The sequence below is a fragment of the Emys orbicularis genome, chromosome 10 (assembly GCF_028017835.1).
Source record: "Emys orbicularis isolate rEmyOrb1 chromosome 10, rEmyOrb1.hap1, whole genome shotgun sequence".
NCBI classification, from domain to species: Eukaryota; Metazoa; Chordata; order Testudines; family Emydidae; genus Emys; species Emys orbicularis.
The window spans coordinates 54,354,445-54,371,378 of record NC_088692.1 but is presented as its reverse complement, the minus strand read 5'-3'; positions in this window follow the sequence as shown (position 1 = coordinate 54,371,378).

The window sequence follows — 16,934 nt, the reverse complement described above, 5'->3', positions numbered from 1 at the left end:
AGACGGGAGGATTCTCTCCATATTTGTTCCATTGTTTTAGTTGGGAGAGAGGTCAGATTTACAGAATGGTGATTACTAGGATCATGCTTCCCTTTTTCTGAAGATTGGCATTACATTTGCTTTCCTGGGACCTCTCCGGTTTTCTGTGACTTTTCTTCAGTAACACAAGAAAATAATTGGATCCACTTTTCATATCGTCCTATAAACTGTCTGTATTTAGGCCCAGTTGTAATATCACCCTTATTTATAAATTATAGGAGCTAATTTTCCAAATGTTGTTGACTACGCTTTTAATGCTACACTTTACAGGGCTAGTTATCATGCATTCGATACTTAAAAGTTGGTTGTAGTTATTGTGATTTATCATGTATGTATATTATCATAGTTATTGTGATTTAACATGTATGTACCAGATGTATCTTTATTACCTACTTAATCAGTGTCTTAATTCTGAACAATGCGGTGTGGTTTAGAGGAACGAGAACAGGAAGTTCTTCTTCGAGTGCTGTCCCTGTGGGTGCTCCACTTCAGGTGTTGGTGTTTCCCGGTGCCACTGATTGGAGATTTTTGGTAGCAGTGCCTGGTCAGGACGTGCATGTGCAGTAGCTGTCTCACAGTACCATTGGCACTTCATCTAGCACTGGTGCATCCCGACCCCCTCAGTTCCTTCTCAACCGTCCTCAGTTGCAGATGGAGCTCCAACAGCAGTGTCAGATATTTACCTAGAAAAGATTTAGAAATAGTTATTGTTAAGTTTAGTTCTCAGTAGTTAGTAGTTAGTTAGTCTTAGGTTTCCATTTAACCACTTAGACTTTCCCTGTTTAAAAAAAAAAATCCTTGGAGAGCTCTCCTGTCCGTTTCTATCTCCTTGTACCATGACAAAATTGAACAATGAAAATGCCAGGCTTCCCTGGTTTTAAACACTGCACTTCATGTAAGGATGCTATGCCTGTCTTCGATGGACACTCACCCTGTGTTCATTGCCTGGGGAAGGCGAACATCCCTCAGAAATGTAACCACTGCAGCAATCTTAAACCCAAAGCGAGGAGAGAGAGGGATCTCAGACTTAAAATGATCCTTATGGAGAAATCCCTAACGCCGCAGTCAACCTCGGGAAAAACCCCATCGGGGGATTCCCCGGGTGCCTCCTCACTGGATAGAGCAAGTTCCCTTTCCCACAGAAAATTGAGGTAGAGAGAGGCATCTCCGACCCACGGAGAGCTATTGAAGAGGAAATGATCTTCAGCACAATCACTACCCTCGGTGCCGACAGCCAGCAGGGTGAGCATGTTTGATGCTCCGGGAACCTGTGGCACCGTCCGTACCAGGACCTCTGCCGGCAGAGATAAGGAGTCGAGTAGTAGGCACAAATCAGCCTCCTCCTCCACGGCACCAAATACCCCGAGGAAGGACACGGTGCCGGCAGCATCTCTGCTCGCCATGCCACCTCCACCGATTCCCCATAATACAGAGCTGATGCCTGACCACATTAAGTTGGCACCACCAGCCAAGGCCACACACAAGCAGAGAGCACCGATGGGATCGACCTCCCAGGCGCCTACACATACAATCACAGCACCACTGCCCACGGCACCATGCTCCCTCACTCAATCAGCTGACATTGAAATTTCATCCATGCCGGGATAGCCTATACTCGGCACCAACAGTTCTCCGGTGCCGATGGCACTGGTACAGCCAGACTCATCAAGTGCCCCGCAATTCTCCAGTGATGAGGAAGCTGATCTGGATGAGGCAGTCTTCTACTCCGGACATTCCTCTCCATCAGGCACCGAGCCACCGCCGTCACATGCAAGTGCCAGGGACCATCTACATAGGGACATGCCCCCATTGCTGGCTAAATCGTGGATGTGCCCCCCCATGCCATTCCCAATGCACTGGGCACAGTGGGACCCAGGGGTGGTCTACAGAGCTCAGGTCCAAAAGCCCAACACCTCACAGAGGCAACAGATACACCCTCCTACAGCTACTGCACTGCGCCTCAGAGTCACATGAGGATTCTGTAGAAGAATTGGATGATTCCAATACACAAGACTCCTCACCAACCCACAACTCATCTTCATCTCCAGATGAGGTGGTAATTCCGCCCACCGTCGCAGATGACTCAAAGCAATTTCAAGACTTATTCAAACGGGTGGCACAAAGCCAGAACATCCCACTGGAAGAGGTGGCTGAAAACCAAAATCAGCTCCTCAAAATACTACACCCAGCATCCTCGACAAAGATTGTGCTGCCAATTAATAGTGCCCCGATGGAGCCGGCAGAATCAGTGTGGCAAACACCAGCTACCATACCTCCGACGTGCAAAAGGGCGGATAGGAAGTATTATGTGCCAAATAAAGGTATGGACTTCCTATTTTCGCACCCTCAGCCAAACTCCTTGGTGGTGGATGCGGTGAACCAACAGGGGAAACAACCCCATTTTAAACCCATCCCATAGGACAAGGACTCTAAGAGATTGAATTTGTTCGGCTGCAAAATCTATTAGTCTGCAACCCTTCAGTTTCGCACAGCCAACTACACCACCGTACTGGCTAAGTACGACCATAACAATTATGAGAAACTTAACGAGTTAACTGTGGACATCCCAGAAGATAGAAGGGAGCAATTCCAATCTATACTAACCAAAGGACAGCTAGTCGCAAGGACAGCACTACAAGCGTACCTTGACATCGCGGACACGTCCGCTCGCATGACAGCTACAGCTATAGTCATGAGAGGGGAATCATGGTTATAATCCTCCAGAATCCCAAAGGACCTCCAGATTAAAGTCGAAGACTTTCCCTTTGACAGAGAAAAATTATTTTCCGCAAAGATTGACAATGTCCTACACTCACTAAAGGACTCTTGAACGACGCTCCAAACCCTGGGCATATATACGCTCCCTAATAGACATAGGAGATACCAAACTCATAACCGAAACAGGGACACATCGGTTCACCAACACAGAGACCATTTAACAATTCATGCCAAAGACATCAGCCACAGAGACGCCAACCACATCAGTCCCAGTCAACTGCATCAAAGGCATTACCGGCCAAGACGCAATTTTGAAGATTTGGTCGAGGGTCTGATCGACCTCCCCTGACAACCAGCGCATGTTACACAAACTGCCCAGATGTTTGGCCACCGACTACAGCCATTTTACCAAGCGTGGGCATCCATCACCACAGATCACTGGTTACTGGAGATAGTACAATCTGGTTAACTATGTCCTTCATCTCTATCCCGCCTACCCATCCCCCTTCCCTGTCCCTCTTCAGGGACCCATCTCATAAGCATCTTCTACAACAAGAAGTAAACCATCATGTACAGGTAGGTTTCGTGGAACATGTTCCAGTACAGCACAGGGGGAAGGGATTCTACTCAACTACTTCTTGACTCAGAAGAAAAATGGAGGATGGAGACCCCATTTTAGATCTCAGAAAACTCAACAAATTTATATGTTCCCAAAAATTCAGAATGGTGATGCTGGCGTCAATAATTCTGGCGCTGAAAGAAAGGGACTGGTTTTCAGCCCACGACCCACAAGATGCATATTTCCATATCACTATACACAGACGATTCCTGTGGTTCACAGTTGGGAGAGACCACTTCCAATACAGAGTGTTACCATTAGGACTCTCGACAGCTCCAAGAGTCTTTACCAAACCCTGGCCATAGTAGCAGCACACCTACGCAGACAGGGAATTATGATATTCCCATACTTGGATGATTGTCTATTGAAGGGTCGCACTCAAACAGAAGCAATACATGTCACACAAATGACTATGACACTTTTCCACACCCTAGGGTTACAAGTAAATGAGAAGAAATCTACCCTAGATCTGGTTCAACAACTAGAATTCATCGGAGCTTACCTAGACTTGATAGAAGCCAAAGCTTCATTACCAATGACCAGATTCTCCACAATGACCACTCTCATATCGGTAGTCACAAACAGTCCAAGGGTCTCTGCACGCACCTGTCTACAACTATTAGGACATATGGCGGACTCTAGCTTTGTGGTCAAACACGCATGACTACACATGCACGGTCTCCAGGGATGGCTGAGCACAGTCTACATACCATGCAAGCACAGTCTAAACAGACTCCTGTCACCACCACCAAAAGTCATACAATCACTACAATGGTGGATAAACCAACGCAATTTGTGCACAGGGGTCCTGTTTCACCAAGGCCCAGCATCCATCCTGATCACTACAGATGCATTACTGATCGGATGGGGTGAACACTTGAACCAACACACAATACAAGGGAAATGGTCTGCTGCGGAGTTGTTATTACACATCAATCTATTCAAACTAAAAGCAGTCTGAAATGCATGCCAACATTTCCTACCAATGATAAGAAACAAATCAGTAAGAATAATGACAGATAACATGGTCTGTATGTTCTACATGAACAGACAAGAGGGAGCTTGATCTCATTCCCTATGCACAGAAGCCATAAAATTATGGAACTGGTGCATTACCCACAATATTACCATTACTGCGTCGTACCTCCTGGGCCAACAGAACACAATGGAGACACATTGAGCAGACAGTTTTCCCAAGAACACAAATGGGAATTGAACGACGACATTGCACAACATGGCCCAGATAGACGTCGTTTCCATACCTGAACTGCATGGCGCTTTGTACCCCTTCCTCTCCGGCAGGATCTTCTCTCTCAGGACAAGGGTCATGTTCTTCACCCGAATCTGAGAAAACTCCACCTGAACGCATGGCTCCTCCATGGCTCCATCATGACAAACTAACTTGTTCGGAAGAGGTGTTGCTAAGCAGCAGGAAACTTACCATGCATATCATTACTTCCATAAATGGGAAAGGTTCTCCTTGGGTTGTCACAACAGACACATACCAGCACTTACAGGGCCAATACATTCGATTTTGGAGTACATGTTGCATTTGAAACACTTGGGGGTTATCTGTTAGTCCACTTTGGGTACACCTCACAGCCATAGCTGCTTTTTGCCACAAGATAGATGGTTTTTCAGCCCTTGTGCACCTGATTACAAAATGCTTCCTTGCAGGCATTCAGAACATGTACCCTGAAGTCTGCAACCCTACACCAGCATGGGACCTAAAGCTAGTCCTCGGAGGCCTTACTAGAGCCCCTTTCAAACCATTTGCTACCTGTTCTCTACTACATTTATCAATGAAGGTAGTGTTCCTGGTCACGATCACCTCAGCACATAGAGTGGGTGAAATTGGGGCCCTCATGGCCCATCCTCCTTACACCATATTTTTTAAAGACAAGTGACTATGTGACCACATCCTAAATTCATACCGAAGGTACCTTAATCATTCCATCTCAATTGATCTATTCATCTACCTACGTTTTACCCTAAGCCACATGGGTCTACACAGGAATCTATTCTCCACACTGAAGGGCACTAGCATTCTACCTAGATAGAATGAAACTTTTCCGTAAGTCACCAAGACTCTTCATTTCCACGACTGAATGATCAAAGGGTGCAGCCTTTTCCAAACAAAGACTATCGAAATGGTGTGACGGGTTGGATCACAGAAACCCCCTTGGGAACAGCCAGCTGATGTGCCAAGACTACTTCTGCCCCTGCTTTCCCTGCCAGCCTGAGACTCCAGCACCCTGTCTTGTTGAGCCAGACATGCCAGTCTGCTCCAACACAGACCCAGGGTCTGAATCACGTCCCCTAACAGCTGTAAGCTTAAACTGAAAGCAGCTTACAGAAGTGTTCCTGTCTTTAACACTCTGATGCCCAACTCCCAATGGGGTCCAAACCCCAAATAAATAGAAGCTTATACAGGGTAAACTCATAAATTGTTTGCCGTCTATAACACTGATAGAGAGATAGGCACAGCTGTTTCCCGCCCCCCCCCCCCGGTATTAATACATACTCTAGGTTAATTACTAAGTAAAAAGTGATTTTATTAAATACAGAAAGTAGGATTTAAGTGGTTCCAAGTAATAGCAAATAGAACAAAGTGAATTACCAAGTAAAATAAAATAAAACACGCAAGTCTATGTCTAAGAAAACTGAATACAGATAAAACCTCACCCTTAGAGTAATTCCAGTAAGCTTCCTTTTATAGACTAGTCTCCTTCTAGTCTGGGTCCAGCAATCAGTCACATCCCCTGTAGTAACTGTCCTTTGTTCCAGTTTCTTTCAGGTATCCTTGGGGGTGGAGAGGTTATCTCTTTAGCCAGCCGAAGACAAAATGGATGGGTCTCCCAGGGGTTTAAATAGACTTTCTCTTGTGGGTGGAGACCCCCTCCTATCTCCTATGCAAAGTCCAGCTCCAAGATGGAGTTTTGGAGTCACATGGGCAAGTCACATGTCCATGCATGACTCAGTTTTTACCAACCAAGCCACATTCCTAGGAAAGCTCAGATGTGGATTGGCATCTTCAAGTTCATTGTTGGCTTAAGTGGTTCTTGATTGGGCACTTAATTTGCACATTTCTTTCTCAAGAAGCTGACCAAATGCTCTACTAGGCTAGTTAAAATCAAGCAAGTACACAGCCAATATTCATAACTTTGAATACAAAAATGACACATGCATACAAATAGGATGAATATATTCAGTAGATCATAACCTTTACATAGATATGGTACATGGCATATGTAGCATAAAACATATTCCAGTTATGTCACATATACATTCATAAGCATATTTCCCTAAAGCCTTATGGAGTGCATCGTCACAAATGGATTTTGAATTGCATCCATTTATGTTACCAACAACAAAATATAGAACTCCTGACAGGGATCAGAGCTCATTCAACGAGATAAATTTCTACCTCGACCGCATTCTTACATAACGTTCCAATCAGAGAAATATGCCAAGCCGCCACTTGGGCTTCCGTACACACATTCACAAACCACTACACAATAACTCAGAGTTCAGAGGCCGATGTGATACTTGGCCTTACTGTATTAGCCTCAACTGTACAGCCAACTCCGAAACCCATCCTTCCATAATGGAGTACTGCTCTAGAGTCACGTGAAGTGGAGAACCCACAGGGACAGCACTCGAAGAAGAAGAGAAGGTTACTCTTCTTGTGCAGTAACTGAGGTTCTTCGAGATGTGTCCCCCTGTGGGTGCTCCACTACCCTCCCCTCTACTTCAGAGTTCACAGAAAGGACTCTATGGTAGAGAAGGAACTGAGGGGGTCGGGACATGCAAGCGCTAGAGGAAGCGCCAACAGTACTGCAAGACAGCTACTGTGCATGCACTGCTACTGAAAATCTCCAATCAGCGGCGCCAGAACGCACCAACACCTAAAGTGGAGCACCCACAGGGGGACACATCTCAAAGAACCTCAGTTACTGTACAAGGTGAGTAACCTTCTCTTCTGTTGTGGTGCTGGTGAGAGCAAGGAGCACAGAGAAGCACATTTGGTTACAGGAGAGGGTAACAGCTGTACTAATGGTAACCCAGAGTTATACAGAAGAACCAGCACTATTTCTAACTGGAGTGAGACCTTCTACATTAATCCTATAAGGCCCAGTCCTGATCCCTGTTCAACTCCCTTGTAATCAAATCTCCTTTGCTGGGGGTTCCCAGAATGAGGGAACTACTAATAACCATAAAGCATGAATAGCCAGCTTCTGTGGTATCTTCTTGGCAACCTTTGGCCTAGGGCAGTGGTCCCCAAACTGTGGGGCATGCTCCCTAGGGGGGTGCAGAGGAACATCCAGGGGAGTGCAGCAGGGTCCGGGCCAGCCCCCACGAAGGGGCGGGGAGGGAGCGCCACCCAGGCCCGCTCTGCCCCGAGCTCCACTCCAGCCCCACCTCTGGCCACAGCCCCCAGCCCCAGCTATAGTCCCAGCTGCAGTCCCAGCTCCATTCCCAGCCCTGGCCCCTGCTCTTGGCTCCTGGCTATAGCTCTGCTTCCAGTCCCGACAGCAGCCCCCGGCCTGGCTGCGACTTCGCTCCCAGCCCGAGTGGGGCACAGACACATTCTATTATTGGTAAGGGGGGGACGCAAGAGGAAAAGTTTGGGGACCACTGGCATAGGGGGTGTGTTGGAGTGGGGGTATGATTTGCCAGAGACTGCTGGTGTAGTAGAGCAGCTTCTGCTCTAATCTATGATGAGGCCAGGGCTGGGACTTGTGGAGCCCTGGCCCCGGAATTAGGGATCCTCTACCAACTGCGTTGCACCCTCCCCTCAAACAGAAGCTGGGCGCAGCTGAGAAACTGGTACTAAGTTTCTTTTAGCATGAATCCCAGCTTTGCTCACTGAGTCAGATTCTGATCTCACTCTCAGGAATCACTCGAATGGAATCAGCTGAGTTACACCATTGTTAGTGAGATCACAGTTAGGCTCTTTGGATCTGATTTTCCCCATCCAAGAATGGGATAGTAATACATGCTGTGACTGCTTCACAGGGGTACTGGAATGATTAGTGTTTGTACGGCACTTTGAACACGTACATTCAGGGCTTGGATTAAGCCAGTATGGTGACTGGCACCTCATTCGTGCCACCACCTTATGCTCCAAAATTGAAGCTTACTCTTTTTTTTTTTATGAGAGATCCTAGCTGTTTTGGTTGCTGAGCTACATTCAGTTCATGTTTTCAAGGCTAACTGATGCAGTGATGTCTGGCTGCATTTGCAGAACTTGAAACAATAACTCTGTGATCTGCCTCATTCATCTCAGTGGGCACCAGCTCAGATGTCCGAATATGATACATGGTTAACTATTTCAGTGCTCATCAGAGCGTATAAGAAAGGAGAGGGATGATCACAGTATGAAGAGCTGCATAATCTACTGTGTAACAGCTTATTTTGGCACCTCCCCCTTTCCCACCAGTCAAGTCCAAGGAATCTAACAGAACCCAGCATCGCATCTGAGCTCCTCCTTTCCCCTCTTTCTAAACTCAATAAGCCCCATTGGGCGTATGAGCCTTACCAAGGGGAAGACAAGCATGAGGAGTCTAGCAGAGCCCATGTGTGTAATTTGGAACCCAGAGAAGAGGAGCCATGCCTGAGGAACCCAGATGGCATGTGTGATCATATTTTGAACATCTTTACAATCTGTTGTGAGCAGCATCCCAGGTGGTTATTTTGGGGGTGGAGTTTTTCTTTTTTCCAATCTGCCTTCTGATTACATTATTATTACAGTATTAGTCCGCACACTTAGAATACGACTGCATAGTCTTTGTTGTTATAGAGCATTTTTTATCCATTGTTGAGATATTGCATCAGTTTTTTAAATACTGAGGGAATACTGGGCATATTTGATGGCAAACCTGCATTTTTAAGCTGGCACATGCCCAGTTAGGTATATGATACATTTGTATAGAGGGGTCTAATCCACATCTAAAGCATCTTGATATTGTGAGTAACATTGCTTTGCATTTCTATAACACCTTTCTACTAATGAATTAAACTCCACAACCTTCCTCTGGGGCAGAGAAGTATCATTAGCCCCAGTTTGCAGAGACCTACTGACTATTTCAGCACTTCACAAAAAATAGTCAGAGCTACAGATCTAGGGGTACTAATGAAATCTTTAAAAAATGTTTGATGTTTCCTGCTTAGGGTTATGGAGTTAACAAAATTCTTCCATATTCTGAGCAAAAACTTCCTAGCTAAGGAGATACTTGACCCTATTACTGTTAGCCACAAAAGGAGCAAGAAAGGGCTAAGAGAAAGTGTAACTGAAATTTTCTTCTGCAGTCCTTTGACCATTCTGCCTATCTGTCTCTCTGTGTCTTTATACTGAGCTCATCACCATGCTATCCAAGTGCTTACTGACATCTCCCCAACACCTCTGCATGAAAGCCTGGGCAACAGCAAAACCAGCTGCCCTAGCTGGGTGAAGATGTAAATAGGTTTTGAAATGTCATTTCATGAGAACTATATCTTTTGTAAGTAATCCAGTTATTTGAGGGGCTAAGCTATTGCATATCCACCATATGCATGGAGTCGCCCAGTGTTTTTTGGAATTACATTGATGCCCTGCGCAGTAGTTTCAGTGCCTTTTATGTCTTGATCAGTTGCATTGGTGTCCTCAGATTATTTGAAAGTGGCTTCAGTATCCTGGCAGAGATTTTGATTCTCTGAGTCCTGGGCAGTGGTTCAGAGGTTTCAGTGGCCTGGCTAAAACTTGGGTGCCTGAAGTGACCTGGACAGCTTGAATCATCATAGCCTGAGCAAGGAGGATCTTGGCACTAGCCCTCTTGGCTCCAAGTTGTGCTTGATCCACTGCTTTTCTGTTCATGATGGAACCTTCCTGTGCCCAAGCTGCCAGGTTCTTGGCTTCGTCTGTTTCTACATGGGCCATGGCAATTATTTTTTTCTGTTCTCAGGGTTCTGCTGTTGCCTCCGTAAAACCATAACAGTGTGTGTTCATGTTCCGGGATCCAGCTATTAGCAAGTGGTCTGATAAATAACCTCCTCCTTCATTAAAACCAATTTACTCCTCCTCAGATCCCATAAGCCTCTCCCTTCCTCTTCTCCCCCTCCTCGATGACTCAAAGGTATTAAGGGAGGGGGACTTGTTTCTAAAATGGCAGCTCTTTCCTCAACAACTTCTGTTGCTGAAACTCACCAACCAATTCAACCCTCTCATGGAGCTGCATTGGGGCCCAGACTGTGGGAACCTTTCTAAAGGGTGGGGAGTGAATTGGACAAACAGCAGCAATCTGTAAAATACTTCCAGAGAAAGAAATAGATCCTGTGCCAGGTTGCAGAGTCTCAATAAAAAGAGCAGCCGCTCTGCATAAAATGTGTAGGAGGTTGAGGGGTAAAAGTGGAAATGCAACAAGAGCTGACAGAATTCACAGGAAAAAAAGACTGTCTGACTAACCATGACATTCATCCCTTCACTGATAATTCCCTTCCCAGAGTCCCCTGATAACTCCCACAAAGCTGTGCTACTCTGCCTCTCCTGTCTATATCCACTCACCTCCTCCCCAATGGCACCCCAGATTCCCATCTCTTTCCCAGAGATTCCCCTCCACATACCCCTTTGCTGCCTAGCCAGCCTCATATGCTCACTAGGCATATGTGCCACTGATGAGTCAGGGACAGAGCCGGTTGTAAAATGCTGATGGAAAGAAAATTTCAACAAAAAAAGAAAAAAGAAACCAAAATTTCTGATGATGTTTTTCCTGTTTTCTGGTCAGCTGTAGGCAAGAAAGCAGTAGCAGGAAAAAGTAGCTGATGGAGCTGAGCAGTTTCTTTGGCTACTCTTAGTGAAATTCAGTTAAATTACCCTAAATAAGGGGAATTGCCTTTTTCGTGTTTAATTTTGGGTGGGGGCACAGGTTGTGGCGTCTGTAGCTATTTAACTGGATGAACCCAAAGAAATGTGATGAAAACAGGACAAAATTTCTCAAAGAAATTCAAATTTCAAAATTTAACCTCTACAAAAATTAGTAAATATTTACTTTATAAATTGTATAATTGTTCTCTGAAGTCAAAACTGTCCACTGTGCTAAATTTTGAGACTAAATTCAATCACTGAAGTGTGCAAAAAGGAATTTTAGTCTTGCTTAAAATAATCTCAATGCAGCCCTGACTGCAGTCAGTACAGATGCCTCCATAATGCCAGGAGTGATTGATAGAATCTCACACAACATTCCTGAGGATCTCCTCATGGATAAGCCTCCCCCATTCACTATCTATCTCTATCTCCTCATGCCCTGCTAACTTTAGATGCCAAATAATTCAAGGCTCCTGTGTTACCTAGATGTGGCTCTCGGCACACAATCCCAGCCCAACAGGGATGAATCAGACACGATGAAGACCTTCATACACCTCTAAAGCAGTATACTTTATTCCAGAGAGCAAAGGATCCCTGATGTGTTCTGAAGGTCTTTATCACAGGAATGAATTCACAGGAGGTCCTATTACATTGCAGCTTGAACAATGTAGAACTAAATATAGATAACTGTTACGGGAGATTTATAGAAGAGTGGAGTCTGTGTAGACGTGTATTGTTTCTTTAAATCTGTAGCAGGAAGGCAGGCAGAAGGGGGCCGGGAAGGATCTAGGCAGAAACTCTATAACAAATCTAAATAGATCAGCTTTAGAGATAATATAGTTTTCCTTATTCTAATAAAGTTCCATGTTCAGTCTTAGAAGAACTCAACTCTGTGATTCTTTTCTATTGTCATATGGCTGGACCAAGGAACGGAGTTTCTTTCCAATCCAGTATTTTGGTTTGGACTGCTAGAGAGAGTGGGACTATCTAAATCGTTTGTATCTAGATCTAACTTTCCTCAACATTTGGGAGTGTTTAGAAATGGAATTTGGTTTGGGACTTTATTTCAAAATGAGACATTTAGAAATCTCAATTTAAAATAAACCCTCTTGTGTATTATTTATATGGAGCATTGCCCTCCATGTACTAGGTGCTTTCAAAACACTCAGGAAGTTTTTGATATGAGGGGCTCACGATCTAAGAAATTTATATAGATTGTGAAATATAATAATCTAATGTATTCATATTGTCACAGCTTCATACAGTGTTAGAAATACAAATGAACCTCATCAGATCCGAAGGTCTTTCAAATGGAACCTGAAAAAATAGGTCCTGTCCACACTCTGGATGCTAAAAGACCCCATGTCACCTTTTTAAAAGTAGAGGTTTGCCTTTGGCCAACATTGCCCTGTCCTGCTAGTGTAGAGAAGCATGCTGGGTACTAGTTCCATGCTTCTCTGTATGCTGGAGACATATCTGTGGTGGAGGGATATAAAGGTGCTGAAAACTCTGGTCCTAATCTGATCTGAGTTCAATGGGACTACTTATATGATTAAAGCTAGCCAGGTGCACAGCTGTTTTGCTTGATAAGGGCTAGAGTGCTCCTCACCTTACAAGATTGAGCTCATAGTTTGTGGTGTGCTGTCAGACCCTTTTTCATTCAAAATTTCAGACCTTTACTTCCCTGCTTATGCTGGAGAACCTTTTGGAAGACTAGAGAATTAATGGGATAGTGAAATCAACGTAAAAGATTAATTTTGCTGGGAAAGCTGCAATTCAAGTCCATTGAGAAAGGAAGATTATGGGCTTTTTGAGGGGATGGGGAAAGCAATGGGAGAAACAAACATGTTATGTTTCAGGGGGTAGCCGTGTTAGTCTGTATCTACAAAAACAACAAGGAGTCTGGTGGCACCTTAAAGACTAACAGATTTATTTGGGCATAAGCTTTCATGGGTAAAAACCTCACTTCTTCGGATGCATAGAGTGAAAGTTACAGATGCAGGCATTATATACTGACACATGGAGAGCAGGGAGTTACATTGTTATGTTAGACAACAATAACTGTGTTTAATAAAGGATAACTGAAAAGCTGCTAATAAACAGAACAGGATGGGGGGGGGGTAACTGGGAAGCTTGCAGAAGCAGCCCAGCAGAGTGTGTGTGTGTGAGCCGGGGAGCAGTTAGAGGGAAATTGGCAACCTGGTGGGATTAGCAGAGCAGGGATGGCTGGGGGTAGGGTGACCAGACGTCCCATTTTTAAGCGGACAGTCCCATATTTAAGACCTCCTGCAGATGTCCTGACTTTTTCTTAAAAATGGGCAAATTGTCCTGTATTTTCTGTCTCCCCCTATCAGTACTGGCAGATCCTGCTGCTGGCCGGATCCCAGCTGCCCTCCCACCAGCAGTGAGTGGGGGGTTCCAGTGGCTGATGATGATGAGGGTGAGTGTGCAATGCTGGTGACGGGGCCGGACGCTCCCCCTGCTGGTCCATCAGCGCAGCCCCTGCTGCATGCTGGCTTTTGGCCAACAGGGCCTTGCCCCCCCCCCCCCATTTCTGGCCGGAACTGGCTGTGCACTGCAGTGGCTGGTAAGTACAGGCAGGCGCAAGGCAGCAGCTGGTTATGTGTCGCCTGTGCTGCCCACCCATCCAGGGCCGGCTTTAAGCCAATTGGGCCGATTCCCCGGAATGGGGTCCTGCGCCTAAGAGGGCCCCGCAAAATCCGGGACTGCCGGCGGAGCGGAAAAAAAAAAAAAAAGCCGCGTCCTGCTTCTCCCCCCTCCCTCCAGCGCTTGCGCTGCCATACAGCTGATCAGAGCAAGCCTGGGAGGGAGGGGTGAGGAGGAAGAATGCAGCGTGCTTGGGGAAGACATGGGGCCAGGGCGGGGATTTGGGGAGGGATCCAATGGGGCAGTGAAGGGGCGGGGCCAGGGCGGGGATTTGGGGAGGGATCCAATGGGGCAGTGAGGGGGCAGGGCCAGGGCGGGGATTTGGGGAGGGATCCAATGGGGCAGGGAGGGGGCGGAGTTGGGGCGGAGGGGCGCTAGACAATTCGCGTCCCGGCGTGGGGCCCCGCACGTGCTAAAGCCGGCCCTGCACCCATCAGCCCTTTATGTGCTCCCCCTCTCACTGTCCTCTCCCTGCTTTTGCCCCTTCGCCTCCCCCAGCTCTGCTGCTCCTCCATTTCCCTCCTCTGCCCCCCGGCGGGGCGCATCCTGCTCCCAGTGCTGTGTGGAGAACCAGCCCTGGGTCAGAATGCTCAGCTCACTAACAGCCTGGCCGGCAGGCTCCTTCCTTCCCCCACTGCCTCTGGCTGGGCTGGCGCCCCGGAAAAGCCCAAGACCCTCCGGCCTGGGGTGCTGGCCAGGAGGAGCCAAGCCCTGCATGTGCCAAAGCCCCACACAGTGCTGGCATGGGGAAGCCTCTCTGCCCCTCATCTAAGCTCTGGGGTGCTGGGGGGAAGCGATTTCTAGCCTGTTCAAGCCCTAAACCTGCAGTCTCCACAGCAGCCCCCTGGGGCAGGGGCTTAGCACTCGCTCCCCCCCCCCCCCCAGACCCCTGCCCTGGGTCCTGCCTCCAGGGAGCACGGGTCTGTTCCATCCCCTAGGCACCCTGCCCTGCTGAGCCCCTCTCTGGCCTGGTTTGCTGAAGCCCCTGCAGTCAGGTTCCCTGGGCCCTGGTGCACAATGCATCTTTAGGGCTTAACCCCTTCCTGCCTGTGCTGTAGCCAGGGGACAGGAGGCACCTGGGTTATGTAAGTGACCAGCAACAGCCTGGAGGTGTTAGCTGCCTTTCCACACTGTGCGGGCAGAAAGGGACAAGCTGCTTCCAGCCACGGGCGGGGGGGGGGGGGGGAGAGAGGCGTGGGAGCATGGAGGAAGAGATGAGCTCTGCAAAGATGGGGGCCAGGTCATCCCTTCCCCCTTCCCCCACCCCCGTGACTGGAAGTAGCTCCCGTCCCTTCCCTCGCGCACAGTGCCGAAAGGCTGCTGCTGGCCACATTCTGGTGTGAATCCTGGCAGAAATCTGGGGGGGGGGCATGCAACCCTGTGTGCCCCCCACGGATTGCATAGGGAAGACGCGGTGCCAAGTACCAGGAGAGGCGGGTCCATCCTGGGGGCCCAGCCAGGCATAGAGGGTAGAGAGTGCCGGGCAAAGAGGTTCAGCTTGGTCAGTCACCCCGCCCCCCCGTGTAAGAGAGGTGTACAGGAGTGTGTGTGTGTGTGTGTCACCTCTCCCCATGTGTGTGTGTGTGGGTAGGGGTGTGTGTGTAACCCCTCCTTGTGTGAACCCTAAAGCCTTAAAGATAAGAAGGTAAATAAAAATAATTCAACTACACAGTATTTTTTAATGGGGGCTCAGTCAACTTGATGTTAATTTGAACGTTTGTACTGCATAGTTCTGATTGATTACTGTTGAACTCGCTTGAATACAAGTAATTTACTATGTGTCCCATATTCAGTATAGGAAAATATGGTCACCGTAGCTGGGGGAGAGAGTGGGAGACTGGTAAGGCTAGTGAGTTTGTCAGGCATGATAGGAGTTGCTGTTACAGAACAGTGAAAACCCTTTGCAAGGACCACGAAGCTGGTAGGGCTAGTGGATGGGGATGGAGTAGGGAGTCAGGTCAGCCCTGATGTGCGTAGCAGACCTAGTGGACCAGGTTGGACCAGACCTAGTATATATGTCTTTGGAGTGGGAAGGCGAGTAGGGACCCCACTCTGCCCTGTGGCTGCTGGGTGAGGGGTTGTAAGTACAGGGCTAGCCCTACTCTGGTGTGTATGAGTGGAGAAGTACCAATTGGGCTTCAGGAAGTGGGCGGGCATAAGCCCGCCCACTGCTAAAGGATCCCCCCCCCCCAGCCTAAGGGGAGGACCCACAGGGCCTAAAACCCAAATGATTACGGGGGACAACTAATGTAAAAACAGGGACAGGAGTGCGGTCAAAGGGTCAAAAGAAGGGAACCTGACGGGGACACCGAGCAGAGAACCCTGGACAGCGCCCACTGCTCCTCAAAGGTGTCAAGGGAGCCAGTGGACGCCGCCCAGAGGAACTCTGCCCGGATACGTGAACGGACAGAGGATTGGAAACAGGCCCCACAGTCACAGGAACCTCCATCGGTCAACCTCCTCTCCCTGGTTTTATAGACGGCCTGTTTAGCCAGGGCCAAGAGGAAGTTGACCAGGAGGTCCCGTGACTTTGTGGGGCCACGGATAGGGAGTGCATAAATGAGAAGGTGAGGGGAAAAGTGTAACCAAAAATGAGTGGAGAAGTAGGGAGGCAGGTAAGCCCTGGTGAATGTGTCTGGGGGAGGGGGAAAGATTAGGGCGTGGCACAGACTTGGCACATGAGAGTGACTAGAGAGCTGGATCTACACTGGTGTGTGAGTGGGAGGAGGGAGGTGAGCAAGGAAGATAAGCCCTGCCCTGGTGTGAGGTGTGCATGGGGCAGGGCTAGGAGTGAGTAAGGGCCCTGCCTTGTTGTATCTGGGATAGGAGGAAGGAGGCCAATCCTGCCTGCTGGGTCTATGGTTGGGAAAGTGAGCAAGGAGGGTGGGTGGGCCCTGCCCTGATGTGTGAGGTGTGTGTCTCATGCAGGGTAGGGGTGAGTTAAGTGCCCTGCCCCAATCTATGTCTGGGGTAAGGGGCCAACCCAGCCCCAGCTTGAGGGATGAGGACATCTGGGGGCAAGGATGGTCCAGCCCTCTGGGGGGGAGG